Below are 24,882 nucleotides of genomic sequence, written 5' to 3'. Positions count from 1 at the left end.
GGGGTCTGCGGGCGGGGGGCTTATCGGAATCCGGGAGCCCCCTTTAATAAGGGGGCCCCCAGATCCCGGCCCCCCACCCTGTGTGAATGAGTTTGGGGTACATGGTACCCCTACCCATTCACCTAGGGAAAAGTGTCAATATAAAAAAAACACACTACACAGGTTTTAAGAGTAATTTATTAGTCAGCTCCGGGGTCTTCTTCCGACTTCGGGGGGTCTCCTTCCGACTTCTCCCGGTGTTCGGCCTCTTCTCCCGGGCCCCGCCGCTATCTTCTTCCAGCTCTATTGCCAGTGAGGGGCCCGGTCTGCTGCCGCTGTCTTGTCGCCGCTGTCTTGTCGCCGCTGTCTCGCCGCCGCCGCCGCTGTCTCTCCGCTTCTTCTCTTCTTCCCCGATGTTGACACGACGCTCTCTCCGGCTCGAATGCTGTGTGCGAGCTGCGGAGCCATTTATATAGGCGGTAACCCCGCCCCCTTACGACGTCATGGTCCCAGCATGCGCAGGGACTCTGGGGCCACGCCCCCTTATGACGCCAGAGTCCCTGCGCATGCTGGGACCATGACGTCATAAGGGGGCGGGGTTACCGCCTATATAAATGGCTCCGCAGCTCGCACACAGCATTCGAGCCGGAGAGAGCGTCGTGTCAACATCGGGGAAGAAGAGAAGAAGCGGAGAGACAGCGGCGGCGGCGGCGAGACAGCGGCGACAAGACAGCGGCGACAAGACAGCGGCAGCAGACCGGGCCCCTCGCTGGCAATAGAGCTGGAAGAAGATAGCGGCGGGGCCCGGGATAAGAGGCCGAACACCGGGAGAAGTCGGAAGGAGACCCCCCGAAGTCGGAAGAAGACCCCGGAGCTGACTAATAAATTATTCTTAAAACCTGTGTAGTGTGTTTTTTTTATATTGACACTTTTGCCTAGGTGAATGGGTAGGGGTACCATGTACCCCAAACTCATTCACACAGGGTGGGGGGCCGGGATCTGGGGGCCCCCTTATTAAGGGGGGCTCCCGGATTCCGATAAGCCCCCCGCCCGCAGACCCCGACAACCAACGGCCAGGGTTGTCGGGAAGAGGCCCTTGTCCTCATCAACATGGGGACAAGGTGCTTTGGGGTGGGGGGGCCGCAGGGCGCCCCCCTCCCCCAAGGCACCCACCCCCCCATGTTGAGGGCGTGCGGCCTGGTACGGCTCAGGAGGGGGGGGGCCGCTCGCTCGTCCCCGCCCCCCTTCCTGGCCGGCCGGGCTGCGTGCTCGGATAAGGGTCTGGTATGGATTTGGGGGGGACCCCCACGCCGATTTTTCGGCATAGGGGGTTCCCCTTACAATCCATGCCAGACCTAAGGGCCTGGTATGCCCCCGAGGGGGGAACCCACGCCGGTTTTTTCATTTAAAATTTGGCGCGGTGTTCCCGCCTCAGGATTCATACTAGACAGCTGTCAGCGCTGCCTGTCACTCATCGCGGGAGGAAAACAACGTTTTCCTTTCCCGATGAGCGAGCCAGCGCGACATTCACAGTACCCTGTCGCCGAGAACCAGCGCGATGGTATCGCGCTGGAAACACAATCTCGCGGTCAGGTACTGTACATATGAATAAAATATGTAATTATTTACTCTAAAAGGGTTAAAATCCCAAAATAATTGAAGCTATCTTCATCAATACCAAAGTTATTAACAGTACCTTTCTAACTGAATTATTTAGCCTAGGGCAAGACTAACCATATACAACCACCCTGGAATAAATAATTTCAACAAAAACTATATTCTGCACTCCAATTAATGAAACATCATTTTGATGTCTTTTGACATAGCACTTCTCTCCTGTAAGCGGAAGATCCGTGTACCCCCATTAGCCCTCCTCATTCTCCCAACCATATTATGTGGGAGTGTGATGAAGGCACTTATTCCCCTGAGAGAGAGATTTATTCTCTTTCACGGGTAAATTGTGATTACTTGCAAAAAATAATTTATACAATGTATCATCTAATCTCATATGTTTTTTGTTTACTCTTTACTCCAGAATTCACTGGTTTCTTTTCTATCTATTCATCTCTTCAGTCCACACAGGTTGATCTGCGCAGTCAGCTCTGCATAACAAAAAGTAAGTCAAAACTATTTGATCTATTGCCATGGCACCACTGAATATACTTTCCCTGAATGTTCAGGGAATAAATGTCCCTCAAAAAAGGACCAAAGCCTTCCGTACTTTCCATAACAAGAAGGCTCACATAGTATGCCTCCAAGAAACACACTTCACCAAAGATTCTACTCCAAAATATATTTCTCCTTTTTATCAACAAATTTACACGGCTTCTGCCTGTACCAAGCAAAGGGGAACTCTAATTGCATTTCACCAATCCACACCATTCACCTTATCATCAGAAATTAAAGACCCAGAAGGTAGATACCTGATACTCATGGGTTATATAATGGATACAGCAATCACGGTGATTTCCTACTACGCTCCTAACAAACAACCTACACCATTCCTCTCACATATATTACAAGTGATTAATACACACAAAATAGGAACAGTGATAATGTGTGGGGATTCGAACCAGGTCCTCCTCCCATTTCTAGATAAATCACCTTTTACACCATCCAAAATAACCTCTAGATTACCTTTTTCTCAACTTCTTTCTAAATACAATCTGGTAGATTCATGGAGAGAAAGTAACCCAATGAAAAAGAAATTCACTTATTTCTCGCACCCTCATCAAACCTTCACCAGAATAGATCATATTTTTCTAACAATAGGAATGATACCAGAAATTATTGCATCAGATATAATTCCGATTCCGTGGTCTGACCATAATGCAGTATACACTACTATAGCCTCAGCCATACCAAAAGCGCATGACCCAACGTGGTATTTACCGGACATAATGCTCAAACACCCACTACATCAGATGGCCATTGAACAAGCTTTAAAGGAATACATATCAATTAATAATACAACAGACATCTCCCCAATAACACTGTGGGAAGCTCATCAAAAAGGGGTCTGACCCGGAGTAGCGAACAGAAAAGGTATGCCACATCCCATAATATAGAAAAACGAACAATGGGTTCCCCAGAGGTGGGATTTTTAAGGCATTACCAAAAAACGTTCATAGTATGTATGAAAAAAGAAAATTTTATTACAGAATACACACACATAATACAAAAATATACCAAGTGACAAAATCAACTCAAGCATAAAAAATACATAGATACGAATGCATCAAGGACAGCATGTGGGGGACAGAAAATAATCACAATGGACAAACAGTTAAGCATAGGATGGGGTAGGTCTCACTAAACCGACGCGTTTCGGAAAGTCCTTCGTCAGGGTTTGACAAGTGAGGTTTATCATCTGTTTAATATTACAGAAGCAAAAAACATAGAGTAGTTAGCATTACATATACATGTAACATAATATGTCCCCCAAACCTCGTATGTGAGAGTGAACTCACTTACCCAATGCACGTGTTACAAAAAGATTCAAAGCAAATAATCAGCTCTGCTGTGGTATCCCAGGCCATGTGTAATTCCAGGTGATCCAATTATGAGTAGATGGAGTACTAGAAGAGGTTCATGTGGAGGACACCATTTCCCTAGATGCTGAGACACGTCACGTCCAAATTAGGGCGCAACGTCTGTGCATGGGCTGGGGTCCACAGAAATCTTCGGACCTAAGACCAAGCAAACAGTATCATGAGGAGTGGCAAAGAGTTGGGGGTGAACACCCCCATCAGACTGGTACAGAGAACCTGTCAATGTGTAAAGGCTAATGGTCAAAGAGAAACATACCTGGGATCTGGAGCCACAAATAACACCTACAAGGTGTACCGTAGGGGGAGGGGAGGAGGGCACGGAGGGTACCTTGCTGACCATCAGACAGACATCATAAAAGAGATCTGGTGTTGGGAGAGAGAGGGGGGTCTTTTTATTTTTTAAAAAAAAAAAAAAAAAAAAAGGGTAATGCAAAAAGTATATATATATATGGGTTGTGGTATATATAACCACATCACATATGAGCAAATAATCAAAAGGGTAAAAAGCTCCCCAAATAATCAGAGGAGTGAAAAGCTCCCCAGTAATACCCCCAGTCCAACAGGTAACTTACTTTAGCAGCTAGGAGCCCAGCATGAGTGCAGCATCCTCCTCCGATCACAAGATCCGAGTGGATGAGCTCAGCTATTTATCTCCACTGAAAGTGAGGCCAGCTGATTGCAACAGCAAGCAGCTGTGTGCATCGTGTCCACCCTGGACTCCCTCCTCCCATTCGGCTCCAGCTGACAGGGGATCCGCCCCTGGGCAGATCTCCTGTCATCCTGGTCCAATAGTGGGCCCCCTGGGAGTGGACCGCGCCACGCCCCCCCAAAGGAACGAATGACGCCGGTCCTGACCCCACACCGCGCACGCGCACCAGTAACACTGGAGCGCATCGTCGCGGCTGACGTCACGGCGCCGCGTCCCGGAGGCGCGCGCCGCCGTTCACTCCCACCAGCACGGGAAGCCAGGACCGGAGTCAGCTGACGCTGAACCCGATCTGGACAGGGGGAACGCGATCCGTTCCCCTAGTGTGTCCCGGAGGGGGACAGCCTTACCGTGCTGGGTCCACGCACAGTGACAGCAAGGGGCGGTGCCTGAAAAAAAGAACACACATGCCAACAACAATAAAAAAGGCTGCAGGCCTGCACTCTCATGCAAACCATGGTCGTACGAGCACACTGGATACCAACTAGTGCCACTAAGGCGTGGGAGAACACAGCAGAGCCCTAAAATGGGGAGAAAAACCAATGAAAAGAGCCTAGAGCTCTGGAGCAAATAAATAAATAAAAGGGGAACAAAACCCGATACTCCAGCGTGCCTGGGGCACGATAAACAGAGCAGGGGATAACCCCGATGTCCTGCCACACCCGAAACCTGGACATACAGGTAGGCCCCTATCACCTCGAGCCCCAAAGTGGGTTCCTACTTTGGACATAGCGTACGGGCAAATAAAGCCTAAAAGTTGTAAGGGCATAAATAGGGGCAGGTCAAGGGCCTAGAGTCAGATAACCTGCAAATCGTATGGCAGGACCTGGGGCGTGCAAACAGCCACGGACTCAAGAAAGGATCTATCTTTCCATACTCCCAGAGTCAAAACCCTCCAAGAAGGGCTTGAAACAAGTGGAGTCATTGAGTCCAGGGGGTCTGGTCGCCTGTAAATTGTAGATCCACCTCAGTTCGAGTTGGAGGAGATCCTTGTTCCAATCTCCTCCTCTCCAACCTGGGTGGACCCGATCCAAGATCAAAAATTTGATTCTTGGGAATTCTCCATGGTGAACCAGGGCCGTATGTCTCCCCAGTGGTAAGTCGGGGTCACATGTCTGCATGCTTCTGATGTGGCGGTATGCCCTATGCCAGAATTCCAATTTGGTTTTTCCGACATAGAAACATCCACAATCACACCAGAGCATGTAGACCACTCCCTTCGTCTTGCAGTTGGCGAAGTGTTTGGGCCTAAAAACGCTACCGTTGGGTAACGTGGGGTTTTTTGTAGTAAACATGAATCTACAGTATCCACAGGCTCCACACATGAAGGTGCCCCTATACTTACAATGCTGGGCAAACTTGGCATCCCTAAATTCGCTTCTCACCAGTCTGGAGGATAGAGAGGTGGCCCTCCTAAAGGTAAAGAGGGGGCTTTCAGGGAGAAGTCTCTGTAGGTTAGGGTCCATAGTGAGAATGTGCCAATACTTGGACACAATTCTCTTGATTTCAATATGTTGGTTACAATATTTGGTGATAATACGTAGAGACTTGTCCTGACTTTTGTTTTTTTGTGAGTAGATCAAGGTCTGCCTGGTGTGTGTAATGGCCCGTTTGTAGGCTTTTTTGAGGGAGGTGCGTGAGTAGCCTCTCTCAAGGAGTCTCGCACGCAGGTTATTGGCCTCTATCTTGAAAGTCGCTTCGTCGGTGCAGTTTCTACGCACCCTCAAATATTGGCTGTAGGGTATTGATTTAATGAGACTGGGTGGATGAAAGCTAGAGGCATGCAGGATGGTGTTCCCAGCAGTGGCCTTCCGAAAAAGGCCACTGCTGAGTCCACCATCCCCGTCCCTATAAACCATGACATCCAAGAATGCGATCTCCCTGCGACTTGATGCCATGGTAAAATTCAGATTGAAGCGATTTTTATTCATGTGCAGAAGGCATGATTGCAGCAGCTCTATAGGGCCGTCCCAAATGGTGAAAATGTCGTCGATGTATCTGAACCACAACAAGAAGTGGTTCGTATACATCGACGAGTCTTCATCACTGAGAAAGGTGGTTTCCCACTCCCCCAGGTACAGGTTGGCGTAGGATGGGGCACAACACGTCCCCATCGCCACCCCCTGCACCTGGAGGAAGTGGGAACCATCAAAAGAACAAACATTGTGGTATAAGATATATTCCAACAGTTTTAATATAAAGTAATTGTAGGTCCAGTCTCCATCCTGTCTCTGAAAGATAGCCTTTTTAACAGCTCTCAGTCCACCTGCATGGAGAATGGAGCTGTACAGAGCCTCTACGTCAATCGTCACTAAATATGCATTCTCTGGTATAGTAAGATTGTCTATGATCTTCAAAAAATGTATGGTGTCTTTTACATATGAGCGTAAACTCGTGACGTGAGGTTTGAGGTATTCGTCTATCAGACGACTTGCGTGTTCACTAATGGACCCTCTACCTGAGACAATTGGTCTCCCTGTGGGGTTCTGGCTGTCTTTATGGATTTTTGGTAGTGAATAGAAGGTTGGTACAATAGGGAATTTCACCCTAATGTACTCCCAAACCGTCTTGTTGATGACTTTGTTATTATATGCAGTGTCCACTAGAGAGTAATATTCCTGGTGGAACCTGTTGATAAGATCCCTGGAAATTTGTTTGTACCAGTTCTTGTTCATAAGTATTTTATGGCACATTGAGATGTATTGAGCATTGTCCATCAGGACAATGTTCCCCCCCTTGTCCGAGGGCTTGATGACTATAGATTTATTGTCCCCAAGTTGCTTGAGTGCCTGTCTGTCAGCCAGGTTAGTATTGGTCCGTCCAGGGGTGTGAATACGCAGCCTCTCAATATCTTTATGGACCAGTTTAAGGAACGTAGAGATGTTTGGGTTGGAACTAGGGGGTGGGAACTGGACTGATTTCTTTTTAAGTTTAGACCCCTGGGCCGACTTCTGAGCCGGCTCCTCCCTGTTGGATGAGGGAAGGGAAAGTACAGATGGTAAGTCAATACGGTCAATGAGATCAGTCGTGTCGCTCTCTTCCAAGAGCGACACCAGCTGCTCGATGGCCCGGTTTTCTTGGGGTGTGAGGTCTATGGATCCCTGGGGTTTGTGATACATGTTTTTTAACATTAATTTGCGTGCGAACAGTTCGAGGTCCTTGACGACCTCGAATCTGTCCATGTTCTCATTGGGGCAGAACCCCAGGCCCTTCTGGAGTATGCGTTCTTCCCCTTCTGTGAGGACATGGGAGGAGAGGTTGACAATGCTGAAAGACCTGTAAGGTCGACCAGCACCGTCCAACAAGCCCACCTCCCCAGCCCCGTCTAGGTTTTGTTTGTAGGTTTGCTCAAAAGTGTCTCTACTAAAGGGACGACATCCTGTCTGTCAGTTCCCTGATGAGTGGTTTTGGATCTAGTGACCGGGGGTGAATTGATATTGTTCGCCAGAGGTATAGGGGGGACAGTGGTGGGACAATCACTGATCCCTCCTACTGATCTACCTGCCATCAAGGATGTGTTTTTTGAACCATCCAATGTATTCGTGTTATGGGTCCTTGGTCCCTGAGGTCTACTTTCGCTTTGATTGGGACGTGTTCCCTTTTTGGTTTTAGAGGAGACCTGTGAGGAAACAGAGGAAACACTGGAAGAAGAATTAGAGATGGCAGAGTAATGATCCCTCCGGTTCCTAAATCTATTATAGTTATGGGACTGTGGTTGATTCCACCGATAGGCCCTATTTTCCTCAAAGGCACCACGGTCCCTACTAAATTTGTTTTCTTTTTTGATAAGGATATCTTTGTTAAAGTCCTCAAGATGTTTTTTAAGTTTGGTCTCCCTGTCTAAGTAGGTCTTATGAGTCTGGAGTGGTTGAAGTTTTAGACATATGGCCTGAATATCGCCATCCAGCGCATCAGACCGTTTGTGATATTCAGTAATAAGAAGTTCCATCATGTCTTTGGAACAGGTGCGTAGGATTTTTTCCCAGGCATTTTTGAACTCAGTGTCCAGGCCCTCTAAGTTGGGGAAGATCTGGACCCTGAGTCCCAATGGGTTCATATTGTCATTAATATAATCCCGAAAGGATCTGATGTGCCAGTACAGGGATGATTTTTTCTCAAGGAATTTAGTGAGTTTCAAAAAAAGACCTTTGATTTCTGATTCAATATGTTCATTCTTACCATACTCATTGAGATAGCCAGACATAAGATTGTCCCAATTGCTCCCCATGTAATTGGCCATGATCTACAAATATCTAATGAAACAATACACAAAGCAGATATGAAAATAGACCAGAAAACTGGTACAGCACAGTATAAACAATATGAGTATATTCAACGTATACGGGCAGAATAGCCCAAAATAATAATGTTAGTAGTTCACTACTGCGTGTCAGAAAAAACGGGGATTGGTATCTACTACCATGTGAAAACGCAGCAAAAAGGGGTCTGACCCGGAGTAGCGAACAGAAAAGGTATGCCACATCCCATAATATAGAAAAACGAACAATGGGTTCCCCAGAGGTGGGATTTTTAAGGCATTACCAAAAAACGTTCATAGTATGTATGAAAAAAGAAAATTTTATTACAGAATACACACACATAATACAAAAATATACCAAGTGACAAAATCAACTCAAGCATAAAAAATACATAGATACGAATGCATCAAGGACAGCATGTGGGGGACAGAAAATAATCACAATGGACAAACAGTTAAGCATAGGATGGGGTAGGTCTCACTAAACCGACGCGTTTCGGAAAGTCCTTCGTCAGGGTTTGACAAGTGAGGTTTATCATCTGTTTAATATTACAGAAGCAAAAAACATAGAGTAGTTAGCATTACATATACATGTAACATAATATGTCCCCCAAACCTCGTATGTGAGAGTGAACTCACTTACCCAATGCACGTGTTACAAAAAGATTCAAAGCAAATAATCAGCTCTGCTGTGGTATCCCAGGCCATGTGTAATTCCAGGTGATCCAATTATGAGTAGATGGAGTACTAGAAGAGGTTCATGTGGAGGACACCATTTCCCTAGATGCTGAGACACGTCACGTCCAAATTAGGGTGCAACGTCTGTGCATGGGCTGGGGTCCACAGAAATCTTCGGACCTAAGACCAAGCAAACAGTATCATGAGGAGTGGCAAAGAGTTGGGGGTGAACACCCCCATCAGACTGGTACAGAGAACCTGTCAATGTGTAAAGGCTAATGGTCAAAGAGAAACATACCTGGGATCTGGAGCCACAAATAACACCTACAAGGTGTACCGTAGGGGGAGGGGAGGAGGGCACGGAGGGTACCTTGCTGACCATCAGACAGACATCATAAAAGAGATCTGGTGTTGGGAGAGAGAGGGGGGTCTTTTTATTTTAAAAAAAAAAAAAAAAAAAAAGGGTAATGCAAAAAGTATATATATATGGGTTGTGGTATATATAACCACATCACATATGAGCAAATAATCAAAAGGGTAAAAAGCTCCCCAAATAATCAGAGGAGTGAAAAGCTCCCCAGTAATACCCCCAGTCCAACAGGTAACTTACTTTAGCAGCTAGGAGCCCAGCATGAGTGCAGCATCCTCCTCCGATCACAAGATCCGAGTGGATGAGCTCAGCTATTTATCTCCACTGAAAGTGAGGCCAGCTGATTGCAACAGCAAGCAGCTGTGTGCATCGTGTCCACCCTGGACTCCCTCCTCCCATTCGGCTCCAGCTGACAGGGGATCCGCCCCTGGGCAGATCTCCTGTCATCCTGGTCCAATAGTGGGCCCCCTGGGAGTGGACCGCGCCACGCCCCCCCAAAGGAACGAATGACGCCGGTCCTGACCCCACACCGCGCACGCGCACCAGTAACACTGGAGCGCATCGTCGCGGCTGACGTCACGGCGCCGCGTCCCGGAGGCGCGCGCCGCCGTTCACTCCCACCAGCACGGGAAGCCAGGACCGGAGTCAGCTGACGCTGAACCCGATCTGGACAGGGGGAACGCGATCCGTTCCCCTAGTGTGTCCCGGAGGGGGACAGCCTTACCGTGCTGGGTCCACGCACAGTGACAGCAAGGGGCGGTGCCTGAAAAAAAGAACACACATGCCAACAACAATAAAAAAGGCTGCAGGCCTGCACTCTCATGCAAACCATGGTCGTACGAGCACACTGGATACCAACTAGTGCCACTAAGGCGTGGGAGAACACAGCAGAGCCCTAAAATGGGGAGAAAAACCAATGAAAAGAGCCTAGAGCTCTGGAGCAAATAAATAAATAAAAGGGGAACAAAACCCGATACTCCAGCGTGCCTGGGGCACGATAAACAGAGCAGGGGATAACCCCGATGTCCTGCCACACCCGAAACCTGGACATACAGGTAGGCCCCTATCACCTCGAGCCCCAAAGTGGGTTCCTACTTTGGACATAGCGTACGGGCAAATAAAGCCTAAAAGTTGTAAGGGCATAAATAGGGGCAGGTCAAGGGCCTAGAGTCAGATAACCTGCAAATCGTATGGCAGGACCTGGGGCGTGCAAACAGCCACGGACTCAAGAAAGGATCTATCTTTCCATACTCCCAGAGTCAAAACCCTCCAAGAAGGGCTTGAAACAAGTGGAGTCATTGAGTCCAGGGGGTCTGGTCGCCTGTAAATTGTAGATCCACCTCAGTTCGAGTTGGAGGAGATCCTTGTTCCAATCTCCTCCTCTCCAACCTGGGTGGACCCGATCCAAGATCAAAAATTTGATTCTTGGGAATTCTCCCTGGTGAACCAGGGCCGTATGTCTCCCCAGTGGTAAGTCGGGGTCACATGTCTGCATGCTTCTGATGTGGCGGTATGCCCTATGCCAGAATTCCAATTTGGTTTTTCCGACATAGAAACATCCACAATCACACCAGAGCATGTAGACCACTCCCTTCGTCTTGCAGTTGGCGAAGTGTTTGGGCCTAAAAACGCTACCGTTGGGTAACGTGGGGTTTTTTGTAGTAAACATGAATCTACAGTATCCACAGGCTCCACACATGAAGGTGCCCCTATACTTACAATGCTGGGCAAACTTGGCATCCCTAAATTCGCTTCTCACCAGTCTGGAGGATAGAGAGGTGGCCCTCCTAAAGGTAAAGAGGGGGCTTTCAGGGAGAAGTCTCTGTAGGTTAGGGTCCATAGTGAGAATGTGCCAATACTTGGACACAATTCTCTTGATTTCAATATGTTGGTTACAATATTTGGTGATAATACGTAGAGACTTGTCCTGACTTTTGTTTTTTTGTGAGTAGATCAAGGTCTGCCTGGTGTGTGTAATGGCCCGTTTGTAGGCTTTTTTGAGGGAGGTGCGTGAGTAGCCTCTCTCAAGGAGTCTCGCACGCAGGTTATTGGCCTCTATCTTGAAAGTCGCTTCGTCGGTGCAGTTTCTACGCACCCTCAAATATTGGCTGTAGGGTATTGATTTAATGAGACTGGGTGGATGAAAGCTAGAGGCATGCAGGATGGTGTTCCCAGCAGTGGCCTTCCGAAAAAGGCCACTGCTGAGTCCACCATCCCCGTCCCTATAAACCATGACATCCAAGAATGCGATCTCCCTGCGACTTGATGCCATGGTAAAATTCAGATTGAAGCGATTTTTATTCATGTGCAGAAGGCATGATTGCAGCAGCTCTATAGGGCCGTCCCAAATGGTGAAAATGTCGTCGATGTATCTGAACCACAACAAGAAGTGGTTCGTATACATCGACGAGTCTTCATCACTGAGAAAGGTGGTTTCCCACTCCCCCAGGTACAGGTTGGCGTAGGATGGGGCACAACACGTCCCCATCGCCACCCCCTGCACCTGGAGGAAGTGGGAACCATCAAAAGAACAAACATTGTGGTATAAGATATATTCCAACAGTTTTAATATAAAGTCATTGTAGGTCCAGTCTCCATCCTGTCTCTGAAAGATAGCCTTTTTAACAGCTCTCAGTCCACCTGCATGGAGAATGGAGCTGTACAGAGCCTCTACGTCAATCGTCACTAAATATGCATTCTCTGGTATAGTAAGATTGTCTATGATCTTCAAAAAATGTATGGTGTCTTTTACATATGAGCGTAAACTCGTGACGTGAGGTTTGAGGTATTCGTCTATCAGACGACTTGCGTGTTCACTAATGGACCCTCTACCTGAGACAATTGGTCTCCCTGTGGGGTTCTGGCTGTCTTTATGGATTTTTGGTAGTGAATAGAAGGTTGGTACAATAGGGAATTTCACCCTAATGTACTCCCAAACCGTCTTGTTGATGACTTTGTTATTATATGCAGTGTCCACTAGAGAGTAATATTCCTGGTGGAACCTGTTGATAAGATCCCTGGAAATTTGTTTGTACCAGTTCTTGTTCATAAGTATTTTATGGCACATTGAGATGTATTGAGCATTGTCCATCAGGACAATGTTCCCCCCCTTGTCCGAGGGCTTGATGACTATAGATTTATTGTCCCCAAGTTGCTTGAGTGCCTGTCTGTCAGCCAGGTTAGTATTGGTCCGTCCAGGGGTGTGAATACGCAGCCTCTCAATATCTTTATGGACCAGTTTAAGGAACGTAGAGATGTTTGGGTTGGAACTAGGGGGTGGGAACTGGACTGATTTCTTTTTAAGTTTAGACCCCTGGGCCGACTTCTGAGCCGGCTCCTCCCTGTTGGATGAGGGAAGGGAAAGTACAGATGGTAAGTCAATACGGTCAATGAGATCAGTCGTGTCGCTCTCTTCCAAGAGCGACACCAGCTGCTCGATGGCCCGGTTTTCTTGGGGTGTGAGGTCTATGGATCCCTGGGGTTTGTGATACATGTTTTTTAACATTAATTTGCGTGCGAACAGTTCGAGGTCCTTGACGACCTCGAATCTGTCCATGTTCTCATTGGGGCAGAACCCCAGGCCCTTCTGGAGTATGCGTTCTTCCCCTTCTGTGAGGACATGGGAGGAGAGGTTGACAATGCTGAAAGACCTGTAAGGTCGACCAGCACCGTCCAACAAGCCCACCTCCCCAGCCCCGTCTAGGTTTTGTTTGTAGGTTTGCTCAAAAGTGTCTCTACTAAAGGGACGACATCCTGTCTGTCAGTTCCCTGATGAGTGGTTTTGGATCTAGTGACCGGGGGTGAATTGATATTGTTCGCCAGAGGTATAGGGGGGACAGTGGTGGGACAATCACTGATCCCTCCTACTGATCTACCTGCCATCAAGGATGTGTTTTTTGAACCATCCAATGTATTCGTGTTATGGGTCCTTGGTCCCTGAGGTCTACTTTCGCTTTGATTGGGACGTGTTCCCTTTTTGGTTTTAGAGGAGACCTGTGAGGAAACAGAGGAAACACTGGAAGAAGAATTAGAGATGGCAGAGTAATGATCCCTCCGGTTCCTAAATCTATTATAGTTATGGGACTGTGGTTGATTCCACCGATAGGCCCTATTTTCCTCAAAGGCACCACGGTCCCTACTAAATTTGTTTTCTTTTTTGATAAGGATATCTTTGTTAAAGTCCTCAAGATGTTTTTTAAGTTTGGTCTCCCTGTCTAAGTAGGTCTTATGAGTCTGGAGTGGTTGAAGTTTTAGACATATGGCCTGAATATCGCCATCCAGCGCATCAGACCGTTTGTGATATTCAGTAATAAGAAGTTCCATCATGTCTTTGGAACAGGTGCGTAGGATTTTTTCCCAGGCATTTTTGAACTCAGTGTCCAGGCCCTCTAAGTTGGGGAAGATCTGGACCCTGAGTCCCAATGGGTTCATATTGTCATTAATATAATCCCGAAAGGATCTGATGTGCCAGTACAGGGATGATTTTTTCTCAAGGAATTTAGTGAGTTTCAAAAAAAGACCTTTGATTTCTGATTCAATATGTTCATTCTTACCATACTCATTGAGATAGCCAGACATAAGATTGTCCCAATTGCTCCCCATGTAATTGGCCATGATCTACAAATATCTAATGAAACAATACACAAAGCAGATATGAAAATAGACCAGAAAACTGGTACAGCACAGTATAAACAATATGAGTATATTCAACGTATACGGGCAGAATAGCCCAAAATAATAATGTTAGTAGTTCACTACTGCGTGTCAGAAAAAACGGGGATTGGTATCTACTACCATGTGAAAACGCAGCAAAAAGGGGTCTGACCCGGAGTAGCGAACAGAAAAGGTATGCCACATCCCATAATATAGAAAAACGAACAATGGGTTCCCCAGAGGTGGGATTTTTAAGGCATTACCAAAAAACGTTCATAGTATGTATGAAAAAAGAAAATTTTATTACAGAATACACACACATAATACAAAAATATACCAAGTGACAAAATCAACTCAAGCATAAAAAATACATAGATACGAATGCATCAAGGACAGCATGTGGGGGACAGAAAATAATCACAATGGACAAACAGTTAAGCATAGGATGGGGTAGGTCTCACTAAACCGACGCGTTTCGGAAAGTCCTTCGTCAGGGTTTGACAAGTGAGGTTTATCATCTGTTTAATATTACAGAAGCAAAAAACATAGAGTAGTTAGCATTACATATACATGTAACATAATATGTCCCCCAAACCTCGTATGTGAGAGTGAACTCACTTACCCAATGCACGTGTTACAAAAAGATTCAAAGCAAATAATCAGCTCTGCTGTGGTATCCCAGGCCATGTGTAATTCCAGGTGATCCAATTATGAGTAGATGGAGTACTAGAAGAGGTTCATGTGGAGGACACCATTTCCCTAGATGCTGAGACACGTCACGTCCAAATTAGGGCGCAACGTCTGTGCATGGGCTGGGGTCCACAGAAATCTTCGGACCTAAGACCAAGCAAACAGTATCATGAGGAGTGGCAAAGAGTTGGGGGTGAACACCCCCATCAGACTGGTACAGAGAACCTGTCAATGTGTAAAGGCTAATGGTCAAAGAGAAACATACCTGGGATCTGGAGCCACAAATAACACCTACAAGGTGTACCGTAGGGGGAGGGGAGGAGGGCACGGAGGGTACCTTGCTGACCATCAGACAGACATCATAAAAGAGATCTGGTGTTGGGAGAGAGAGGGGGGTCTTTTTATTTTTAAAAAAAAAAAAAAAAAAAAGGGTAATGCAAAAAGTATATATATATATGGGTTGTGGTATATATAACCACATCACATATGAGCAAATAATCAAAAGGGTAAAAAGCTCCCCAAATAATCAGAGGAGTGAAAAGCTCCCCAGTAATACCCCCAGTCCAACAGGTAACTTACTTTAGCAGCTAGGAGCCCAGCATGAGTGCAGCATCCTCCTCCGATCACAAGATCCGAGTGGATGAGCTCAGCTATTTATCTCCACTGAAAGTGAGGCCAGCTGATTGCAACAGCAAGCAGCTGTGTGCATCGTGTCCACCCTGGACTCCCTCCTCCCATTCGGCTCCAGCTGACAGGGGATCCGCCCCTGGGCAGATCTCCTGTCATCCTGGTCCAATAGTGGGCCCCCTGGGAGTGGACCGCGCCACGCCCCCCCAAAGGAACGAATGACGCCGGTCCTGACCCCACACCGCGCACGCGCACCAGTAACACTGGAGCGCATCGTCGCGGCTGACGTCACGGCGCCGCGTCCCGGAGGCGCGCGCCGCCGTTCACTCCCACCAGCACGGGAAGCCAGGACCGGAGTCAGCTGACGCTGAACCCGATCTGGACAGGGGGAACGCGATCCGTTCCCCTAGTGTGTCCCGGAGGGGGACAGCCTTACCGTGCTGGGTCCACGCACAGTGACAGCAAGGGGCGGTGCCTGAAAAAAAGAACACACATGCCAACAACAATAAAAAAGGCTGCAGGCCTGCACTCTCATGCAAACCATGGTCGTACAAGCACACTGGATACCAACTAGTGCCACTAAGGCGTGGGAGAACACAGCAGAGCCCTAAAATGGGGAGAAAAACCAATGAAAAGAGCCTAGAGCTCTGGAGCAAATAAATAAATAAAAGGGGAACAAAACCCGATACTCCAGCGTGCCTGGGGCACGATAAACAGAGCAGGGGATAACCCCGATGTCCTGCCACACCCGAAACCTGGACATACAGGTAGGCCCCTATCACCTCGAGCCCCAAAGTGGGTTCCTACTTTGGACATAGCGTACGGGCAAATAAAGCCTAAAAGTTGTAAGGGCATAAATAGGGGCAGGTCAAGGGCCTAGAGTCAGATAACCTGCAAATCGTATGGCAGGACCTGGGGCGTGCAAACAGCCACGGACTCAAGAAAGGATCTATCTTTCCATACTCCCAGAGTCAAAACCCTCCAAGAAGGGCTTGAAACAAGTGGAGTCATTGAGTTACCCAACGTTACCCAACGGTAGCGTTTTTAGGCCCAAACACTTCGCCAACTGCAAGACGAAGGGAGTGGTCTACATGCTCTGGTGTGATTGTGGATGTTTCTATGTCGGAAAAACCAAATTGGAATTCTGGCATAGGGCATACCGCCACATCAGAAGCATGCAGACATGTGACCCCGACTTACCACTGGGGAGACATACGGCCCTGGTTCACCATGGAGAATTCCCAAGAATCAAATTTTTGATCTTGGATCGGGTCCACCCAGGTTGGAGAGGAGGAGATTGGAACAAGGATCTCCTCCAACTCGAACTGAGGTGGATCTACAATTTACAGGCGACCAGACCCCCTGGACTCAATGACTCCACTTGTTTCAAGCCCTTCTTGGAGGGTTTTGACTCTGGGAGTATGGAAAGATAGATCCTTTCTTGAGTCCGTGGCTGTTTGCACGCCCCAGGTCCTGCCATACGATTTGCAGGTTATCTGACTCTAGGCCCTTGACCTGCCCCTATTTATGCCCTTACAACTTTTAGGCTTTATTTGCCCGTACGCTATGTCCAAAGTAGGAACCCACTTTGGGGCTCGAGGTGATAGGGGCCTACCTGTATGTCCAGGTTTCGGGTGTGGCAGGACATCGGGGTTATCCCCTGCTCTGTTTATCGTGCCCCAGGCACGCTGGAGTATCGGGTTTTGTTCCCCTTTTATTTATTTATTTGCTCCAGAGCTCTAGGCTCTTTTCATTGGTTTTTCTCCCCATTTTAGGGCTCTGCTGTGTTCTCCCACGCCTTAGTGGCACTAGTTGGTATCCAGTGTGCTCGTACGACCATGGTTTGCATGAGAGTGCAGGCCTGCAGCCTTTTTTATTGTTGTTGGCATGTGTGTTCTTTTTTTCAGGCACCGCCCCTTGCTGTCACTGTGCGTGGACCCAGCACGGTAAGGCTGTCCCCCTCCGGGACACACTAGGGGAACGGATCGCGTTCCCCCTGTCCAGATCGGGTTCAGCGTCAGCTGACTCCGGTCCTGGCTTCCCGTGCTGGTGGGAGTGAACGGCGGCGCGCGCCTCCGGGACGCGGCGCCGTGACGTCAGCCGCGACGATGCGCTCCAGTGTTACTGGTGCGCGTGCGCGGTGTGGGGTCAGGACCGGCGTCATTCGTTCCTTTGGGGGGGCGTGGCGCGGTCCACTCCCAGGGGGCCCACTATTGGACCAGGATGACAGGAGATCTGCCCAGGGGCGGATCCCCTGTCAGCTGGAGCCGAATGGGAGGAGGGAGTCCAGGGTGGACACGATGCACACAGCTGCTTGCTGTTGCAATCAGCTGGCCTCACTTTCAGTGGAGATAAATAGCTGAGCTCATCCACTCGGATCTTGTGATCGGAGGAGGATGCTGCACTCATGCTGGGCTCCTAGCTGCTAAAGTAAGTTACCTGTTGGACTGGGGGTATTACTGGGGAGCTTTTCACTCCTCTGATTATTTGGGGAGCTTTTTACCCTTTTGATTATTTGCTCATATGTGATGTGGTTATATATACCACAACCCATATATATATACTTTTTGCATTACCCTTTTTTTTTTTTTTTTTTTTTTTTTTTTTTTTTTTTTTTAAAAATAAAAAGACCCCCCTCTCTCTCCCAACACCAGATCTCTTTTATGATGTCTGTCTGATGGTCAGCAAGGTACCCTCCGTGCCCTCCTCCCCTCCCCCTACGGTACACCTTGTAGGTGTTATTTGTGGCTCCAGATCCCAGGTATGTTTCTCTTTGACCATTAGCCTTTACACATTGACAGGTTCTCTGTACCAGTCTGATGGGGGTGTTCACCCCCAACTCTTTGCCACTCCTCATGATACTGTTTGCTTGGTCTTAGGTCCGAAGATTTCTGTGGACCCCAGCCCATGCACAGACGTTGCGCCCTAATTTGGACGTGACGTGTCTCAGCATCTAGGGAAATGGTGTCCTCCACATGAACCTCTTCTAGTACTCCATCTACTCATAATTGGATCACCTGGAATTACACATGGCCTGGGATACCACAGCAGAGCTGATTATTTGCTTTGAATCTTTTTGTAACACGTGCATTGGGTAAGTGAGTTCACTCTCACATACGAGGTTTGGGGGACATATTATGTTACATGTATATGTAATGCTAACTACTCTATGTTTTTTGCTTCTGTAATATTAAACAGATGATAAACCTCACTTGTCAAACCCTGACGAAGGACTTTCCGAAACGCGTCGGTTTAGTGAGACCTACCCCATCCTATGCTTAACTGTTTGTCCATTGTGATTATTTTCTGTCCCCCACATGCTGTCCTTGATGCATTCGTATCTATGTATTTTTTATGCTTGAGTTGATTTTGTCACTTGGTATATTTTTGTATTATGTGTGTGTATTCTGTAATAAAATTTTCTTTTTTCATACATACTATGAACGTTTTTTGGTAATGCCTTAAAAATCCCACCTCTGGGGAACCCATTGTTCGTTTTTCTATATTATGGGATGTGGCATACCTTTTCTGTTCGCTACTCCGGGTCAGACCCCTTTTTGCTGCGTTTTCACATGGTAGTAGATACCAATCCCCGTTTTTTCTGACACGCAGTAGTGAACTACTAACATTATTATTTTGGGCTATTCTGCCCGTATACGTTGAATATACTCATATTGTTTATACTGTGCTGTACCAGTTTTCTGGTCTATTTTCATATCTGCTTTGTGTATTGTTTCATTAGATATTTGTAGATCATGGCCAATTACATGGGGAGCAATTGGGACAATCTTATGTCTGGCTATCTCAATGAGTATGGTAAGAATGAACATATTGAATCAGAAATCAAAGGTCTTTTTTTGAAACTCACTAAATTCCTTGAGAAAAAATCATCCCTGTACTGGCACATCAGATCCTTTCGGGATTATATTAATGACAATATGAACCCATTGGGACTCAGGGTCCAGATCTTCCCCAACTTAGAGGGCCTGGACACTGAGTTCAAAAATGCCTGGGAAAAAATCCTACGCACCTGTTCCAAAGACATGATGGAACTTCTTATTACTGAATATCACAAACGGTCTGATGCGCTGGATGGCGATATTCAGGCCATATGTCTAAAACTTCAACCACTCCAGACTCATAAGACCTACTTAGACAGGGAGACCAAACTTAAAAAACATCTTGAGGACTTTAACAAAGATATCCTTATCAAAAAAGAAAACAAATTTAGTAGGGACCGTGGTGCCTTTGAGGAAAATAGGGCCTATCGGTGGAATCAACCACAGTCCCATAACTATAATAGATTTAGGAACCGGAGGGATCATTACTCTGCCATCTCTAATTCTTCTTCCAGTGTTTCCTCTGTTTCCTCACAGGTCTCCTCTAAAACCAAAAAGGGAACACGTCCCAATCAAAGCGAAAGTAGACCTCAGGGACCAAGGACCCATAACACGAATACATTGGATGGTTCAAAAAACACATCCTTGATGGCAGGTAGATCAGTAGGAGGGATCAGTGATTGTCCCACCACTGTCCCCCCTATACCTCTGGCGAACAATATCAATTCACCCCCGGTCACTAGATCCAAAACCACTCATCAGGGAACTGACAGACAGGATGTCGTCCCTTTAGTAGAGACACTTTTGAGCAAACCTACAAACAAAACCTAGACGGGGCTGGGGAGGTGGGCTTGTTGGACGGTGCTGGTCGACCTTACAGGTCTTTCAGCATTGTCAACCTCTCCTCCCATGTCCTCACAGAAGGGGAAGAACGCATACTCCAGAAGGGCCTGGGGTTCTGCCCCAATGAGAACATGGACAGATTCGAGGTCGTCAAGGACCTCGAACTGTTCGCACGCAAATTAATGTTAAAAAACATGTATCACAAACCCCAGGGATCCATAGACCTCACACCCCAAGAAAACCGGGCCATCGAGCAGCTGGTGTCGCTCTTGGAAGAGAGCGACACGACTGATCTCATTGACCGTATTGACTTACCATCTGTACTTTCCCTTCCCTCATCCAACAGGGAGGAGCCGGCTCAGAAGTCGGCCCAGGGGTCTAAACTTAAAAAGAAATCAGTCCAGTTCCCACCCCCTAGTTCCAACCCAAACATCTCTACGTTCCTTAAACTGGTCCATAAAGATATTGAGAGGCTGCGTATTCACACCCCTGGACGGACCAATACTAACCTGGCTGACAGACAGGCACTCAAGCAACTTGGGGACAATAAATCTATAGTCATCAAGCCCTCGGACAAGGGGGGGAACATTGTCCTGATGGACAATGCTCAATACATCTCAATGTGCCATAAAATACTTATGAACAAGAACTGGTACAAACAAATTTCCAGGGATCTTATCAACAGGTTCCACCAGGAATATTACTCTCTAGTGGACACTGCATATAATAACAAAGTCATCAACAAGACGGTTTGGGAGTACATTAGGGTGAAATTCCCTATTGTACCAACCTTCTATTCACTACCAAAAATCCATAAAGACAGCCAGAACCCCACAGGGAGACCAATTGTCTCAGGTAGAGGGTCCATTAGTGAACACGCAAGTCGTCTGATAGACGAATACCTCAAACCTCACGTCACGAGTTTACGCTCATATGTAAAAGACACCATACATTTTTTGAAGATCATAGACAATCTTACTATACCAGAGAATGCATATTTAGTGACGATTGACGTAGAGGCTCTGTACAGCTCCATTCTCCATGCAGGTGGACTGAGAGCTGTTAAAAAGGCTATCTTTCAGAGACAGGATGGAGACTGGACCTACAATGACTTTATATTAAAACTGTTGGAATATATCTTATACCACAATGTTTGTTCTTTTGATGGTTCCCACTTCCTCCAGGTGCAGGGGGTGGCGATGGGGACGTGTTGTGCCCCATCCTACGCCAACCTGTACCTGGGGGAGTGGGAAACCACCTTTCTCAGTGATGAAGACTCGTCGATGTATACGAACCACTTCTTGTTGTGGTTCAGATACATCGACGACATTTTCACCATTTGGGACGGCCCTATAGAGCTGCTGCAATCATGCCTTCTGCACATGAATAAAAATCGCTTCAATCTGAATTTTACCATGGCATCAAGTCGCAGGGAGATCGCATTCTTGGATGTCATGGTTTATAGGGACGGGGATGGTGGACTCAGCAGTGGCCTTTTTCGGAAGGCCACTGCTGGGAACACCATCCTGCATGCCTCTAGCTTTCATCCACCCAGTCTCATTAAATCAATACCCTACAGCCAATATTTGAGGGTGCGTAGAAACTGCACCGACGAAGCGACTTTCAAGATAGAGGCCAATAACCTGCGTGCGAGACTCCTTGAGAGAGGCTACTCACGCACCTCCCTCAAAAAAGCCTACAAACGGGCCATTACACACACCAGGCAGACCTTGATCTACTCACAAAAAAACAAAAGTCAGGACAAGTCTCTACGTATTATCACCAAATATTGTAACCAACATATTGAAATCAAGAGAATTGTGTCCAAGTATTGGCACATTCTCACTATGGACCCTAACCTACAGAGACTTCTCCCTGAAAGCCCCCTCTTTACCTTTAGGAGGGCCACCTCTCTATCCTCCAGACTGGTGAGAAGCGAATTTAGGGATGCCAAGTTTGCCCAGCATTGTAAGTATAGGGGCACCTTCATGTGTGGAGCCTGTGGATACTGTAGATTCATGTTTACTACAAAAAACCCCACGTTACCCAACGGTAGCGTTTTTAGGCCCAAACACTTCGCCAACTGCAAGACGAAGGGAGTGGTCTACATGCTCTGGTGTGATTGTGGATGTTTCTATGTCGGAAAAACCAAATTGGAATTCTGGCATAGGGCATACCGCCACATCAGAAGCATGCAGACATGTGACCCCGACTTACCACTGGGGAGACATACGGCCCTGGTTCACCAGGGAGAATTCCCAAGAATCAAATTTTTGATCTTGGATCGGGTCCACCCAGGTTGGAGAGGAGGAGATTGGAACAAGGATCTCCTCCAACTCGAACTGAGGTGGATCTACAATTTACAGGCGACCAGACCCCCTGGACTCAATGACTCCACTTGTTTCAAGCCCTTCTTGGAGGGTTTTGACTCTGGGAGTATGGAAAGATAGATCCTTTCTTGAGTCCGTGGCTGTTTGCACGCCCCAGGTCCTGCCATACGATTTGCAGGTTATCTGACTCTAGGCCCTTGACCTGCCCCTATTTATGCCCTTACAACTTTTAGGCTTTATTTGCCCGTACGCTATGTCCAAAGTAGGAACCCACTTTGGGGCTCGAGGTGATAGGGGCCTACCTGTATGTCCAGGTTTCGGGTGTGGCAGGACATCGGGGTTATCCCCTGCTCTGTTTATCGTGCCCCAGGCACGCTGGAGTATCGGGTTTTGTTCCCCTTTTATTTATTTATTTGCTCCAGAGCTCTAGGCTCTTTTCATTGGTTTTTCTCCCCATTTTAGGGCTCTGCTGTGTTCTCCCACGCCTTAGTGGCACTAGTTGGTATCCAGTGTGCTCGTACGACCATGGTTTGCATGAGAGTGCAGGCCTGCAGCCTTTTTTATTGTTGTTGGCATGTGTGTTCTTTTTTTCAGGCACCGCCCCTTGCTGTCACTGTGCGTGGACCCAGCACGGTAAGGCTGTCCCCCTCCGGGACACACTAGGGGAACGGATCGCGTTCCCCCTGTCCAGATCGGGTTCAGCGTCAGCTGACTCCGGTCCTGGCTTCCCGTGCTGGTGGGAGTGAACGGCGGCGCGCGCCTCCGGGACGCGGCGCCGTGACGTCAGCCGCGACGATGCGCTCCAGTGTTACTGGTGCGCGTGCGCGGTGTGGGGTCAGGACCGGCGTCATTCGTTCCTTTGGGGGGGCGTGGCGCGGTCCACTCCCAGGGGGCCCACTATTGGACCAGGATGACAGGAGATCTGCCCAGGGGCGGATCCCCTGTCAGCTGGAGCCGAATGGGAGGAGGGAGTCCAGGGTGGACACGATGCACACAGCTGCTTGCTGTTGCAATCAGCTGGCCTCACTTTCAGTGGAGATAAATAGCTGAGCTCATCCACTCGGATCTTGTGATCGGAGGAGGATGCTGCACTCATGCTGGGCTCCTAGCTGCTAAAGTAAGTTACCTGTTGGACTGGGGGTATTACTGGGGAGCTTTTCACTCCTCTGATTATTTGGGGAGCTTTTTACCCTTTTGATTATTTGCTCATATGTGATGTGGTTATATATACCACAACCCATATATATATACTTTTTGCATTACCCTTTTTTTTTTTTTTTTTTTTTAAAAATAAAAAGACCCCCCTCTCTCTCCCAACACCAGATCTCTTTTATGATGTCTGTCTGATGGTCAGCAAGGTACCCTCCGTGCCCTCCTCCCCTCCCCCTACGGTACACCTTGTAGGTGTTATTTGTGGCTCCAGATCCCAGGTATGTTTCTCTTTGACCATTAGCCTTTACACATTGACAGGTTCTCTGTACCAGTCTGATGGGGGTGTTCACCCCCAACTCTTTGCCACTCCTCATGATACTGTTTGCTTGGTCTTAGGTCCGAAGATTTCTGTGGACCCCAGCCCATGCACAGACGTTGCGCCCTAATTTGGACGTGACGTGTCTCAGCATCTAGGGAAATGGTGTCCTCCACATGAACCTCTTCTAGTACTCCATCTACTCATAATTGGATCACCTGGAATTACACATGGCCTGGGATACCACAGCAGAGCTGATTATTTGCTTTGAATCTTTTTGTAACACGTGCATTGGGTAAGTGAGTTCACTCTCACATACGAGGTTTGGGGGACATATTATGTTACATGTATATGTAATGCTAACTACTCTATGTTTTTTGCTTCTGTAATATTAAACAGATGATAAACCTCACTTGTCAAACCCTGACGAAGGACTTTCCGAAACGCGTCGGTTTAGTGAGACCTACCCCATCCTATGCTTAACTGTTTGTCCATTGTGATTATTTTCTGTCCCCCACATGCTGTCCTTGATGCATTCGTATCTATGTATTTTTTATGCTTGAGTTGATTTTGTCACTTGGTATATTTTTGTATTATGTGTGTGTATTCTGTAATAAAATTTTCTTTTTTCATACATACTATGAACGTTTTTTGGTAATGCCTTAAAAATCCCACCTCTGGGGAACCCATTGTTCGTTTTTCTGTGGGAAGCTCATAAGCCTGTCTTGCGTGGTACAATACAAAGACAAATGGCACTATTTAAACGGGAACGCAAAAATCTAGCAAAAAAACTAGAACTCAATTTTAATGCAGCCTACATATCATTTCAAGATAATCCATCTCAGAGTACAAAATCTCATCTGGAAAAATCTAGATTGGAATACGATCTA

At 47.3% G+C, this 24,882-nt stretch overlaps 5 long non-coding RNA genes across 5 annotated transcripts; 2 read left to right on the top strand and 3 right to left on the bottom strand.

Moving 5' to 3' along the window:
• Window positions 1–3,116: 3,116 nt before the first annotated feature.
• Window positions 3,117–3,537, bottom strand: LOC141129972 (uncharacterized). Its single transcript, XR_012241928.1, has 2 exons — window positions 3,454–3,537; window positions 3,117–3,349 (listed from the first exon to the last, which is right to left on the bottom strand). It is a non-coding gene; the product is annotated as an uncharacterized lncRNA (long non-coding RNA).
• A 5,261-nt stretch (window positions 3,538–8,798) lies between these two features.
• On the bottom strand, window positions 8,799–9,310 carry LOC141129971 (uncharacterized). The gene is made up of 2 exons (XR_012241927.1): window positions 9,138–9,310; window positions 8,799–9,033 (listed from the first exon to the last, which is right to left on the bottom strand). It is a non-coding gene; the product is annotated as an uncharacterized lncRNA (long non-coding RNA).
• Window positions 9,311–14,478: 5,168 nt separating this feature from the next.
• On the bottom strand, window positions 14,479–14,901 carry LOC141129970 (uncharacterized). Its single transcript, XR_012241926.1, has 2 exons — window positions 14,818–14,901; window positions 14,479–14,713 (listed from the first exon to the last, which is right to left on the bottom strand). It is a non-coding gene; the product is annotated as an uncharacterized lncRNA (long non-coding RNA).
• A 3,621-nt stretch (window positions 14,902–18,522) lies between these two features.
• LOC141129969 (uncharacterized) lies at window positions 18,523–18,945 on the top strand. The gene is made up of 2 exons (XR_012241925.1): window positions 18,523–18,606; window positions 18,711–18,945. It is a non-coding gene; the product is annotated as an uncharacterized lncRNA (long non-coding RNA).
• A 5,258-nt stretch (window positions 18,946–24,203) lies between these two features.
• Window positions 24,204–24,624, top strand: LOC141129968 (uncharacterized). The gene is made up of 2 exons (XR_012241924.1): window positions 24,204–24,287; window positions 24,392–24,624. It is a non-coding gene; the product is annotated as an uncharacterized lncRNA (long non-coding RNA).
• The last annotated feature ends 258 nt before the right edge of the window (window positions 24,625–24,882 follow it).

Source organism: Aquarana catesbeiana, linkage group LG02, assembly GCF_042186555.1.
Source record: "Aquarana catesbeiana isolate 2022-GZ linkage group LG02, ASM4218655v1, whole genome shotgun sequence".
In the NCBI taxonomy this organism is placed as follows: domain Eukaryota; kingdom Metazoa; phylum Chordata; class Amphibia; order Anura; family Ranidae; genus Aquarana; species Aquarana catesbeiana.
This window is presented reverse-complemented; position numbering and strand designations above follow the sequence as displayed.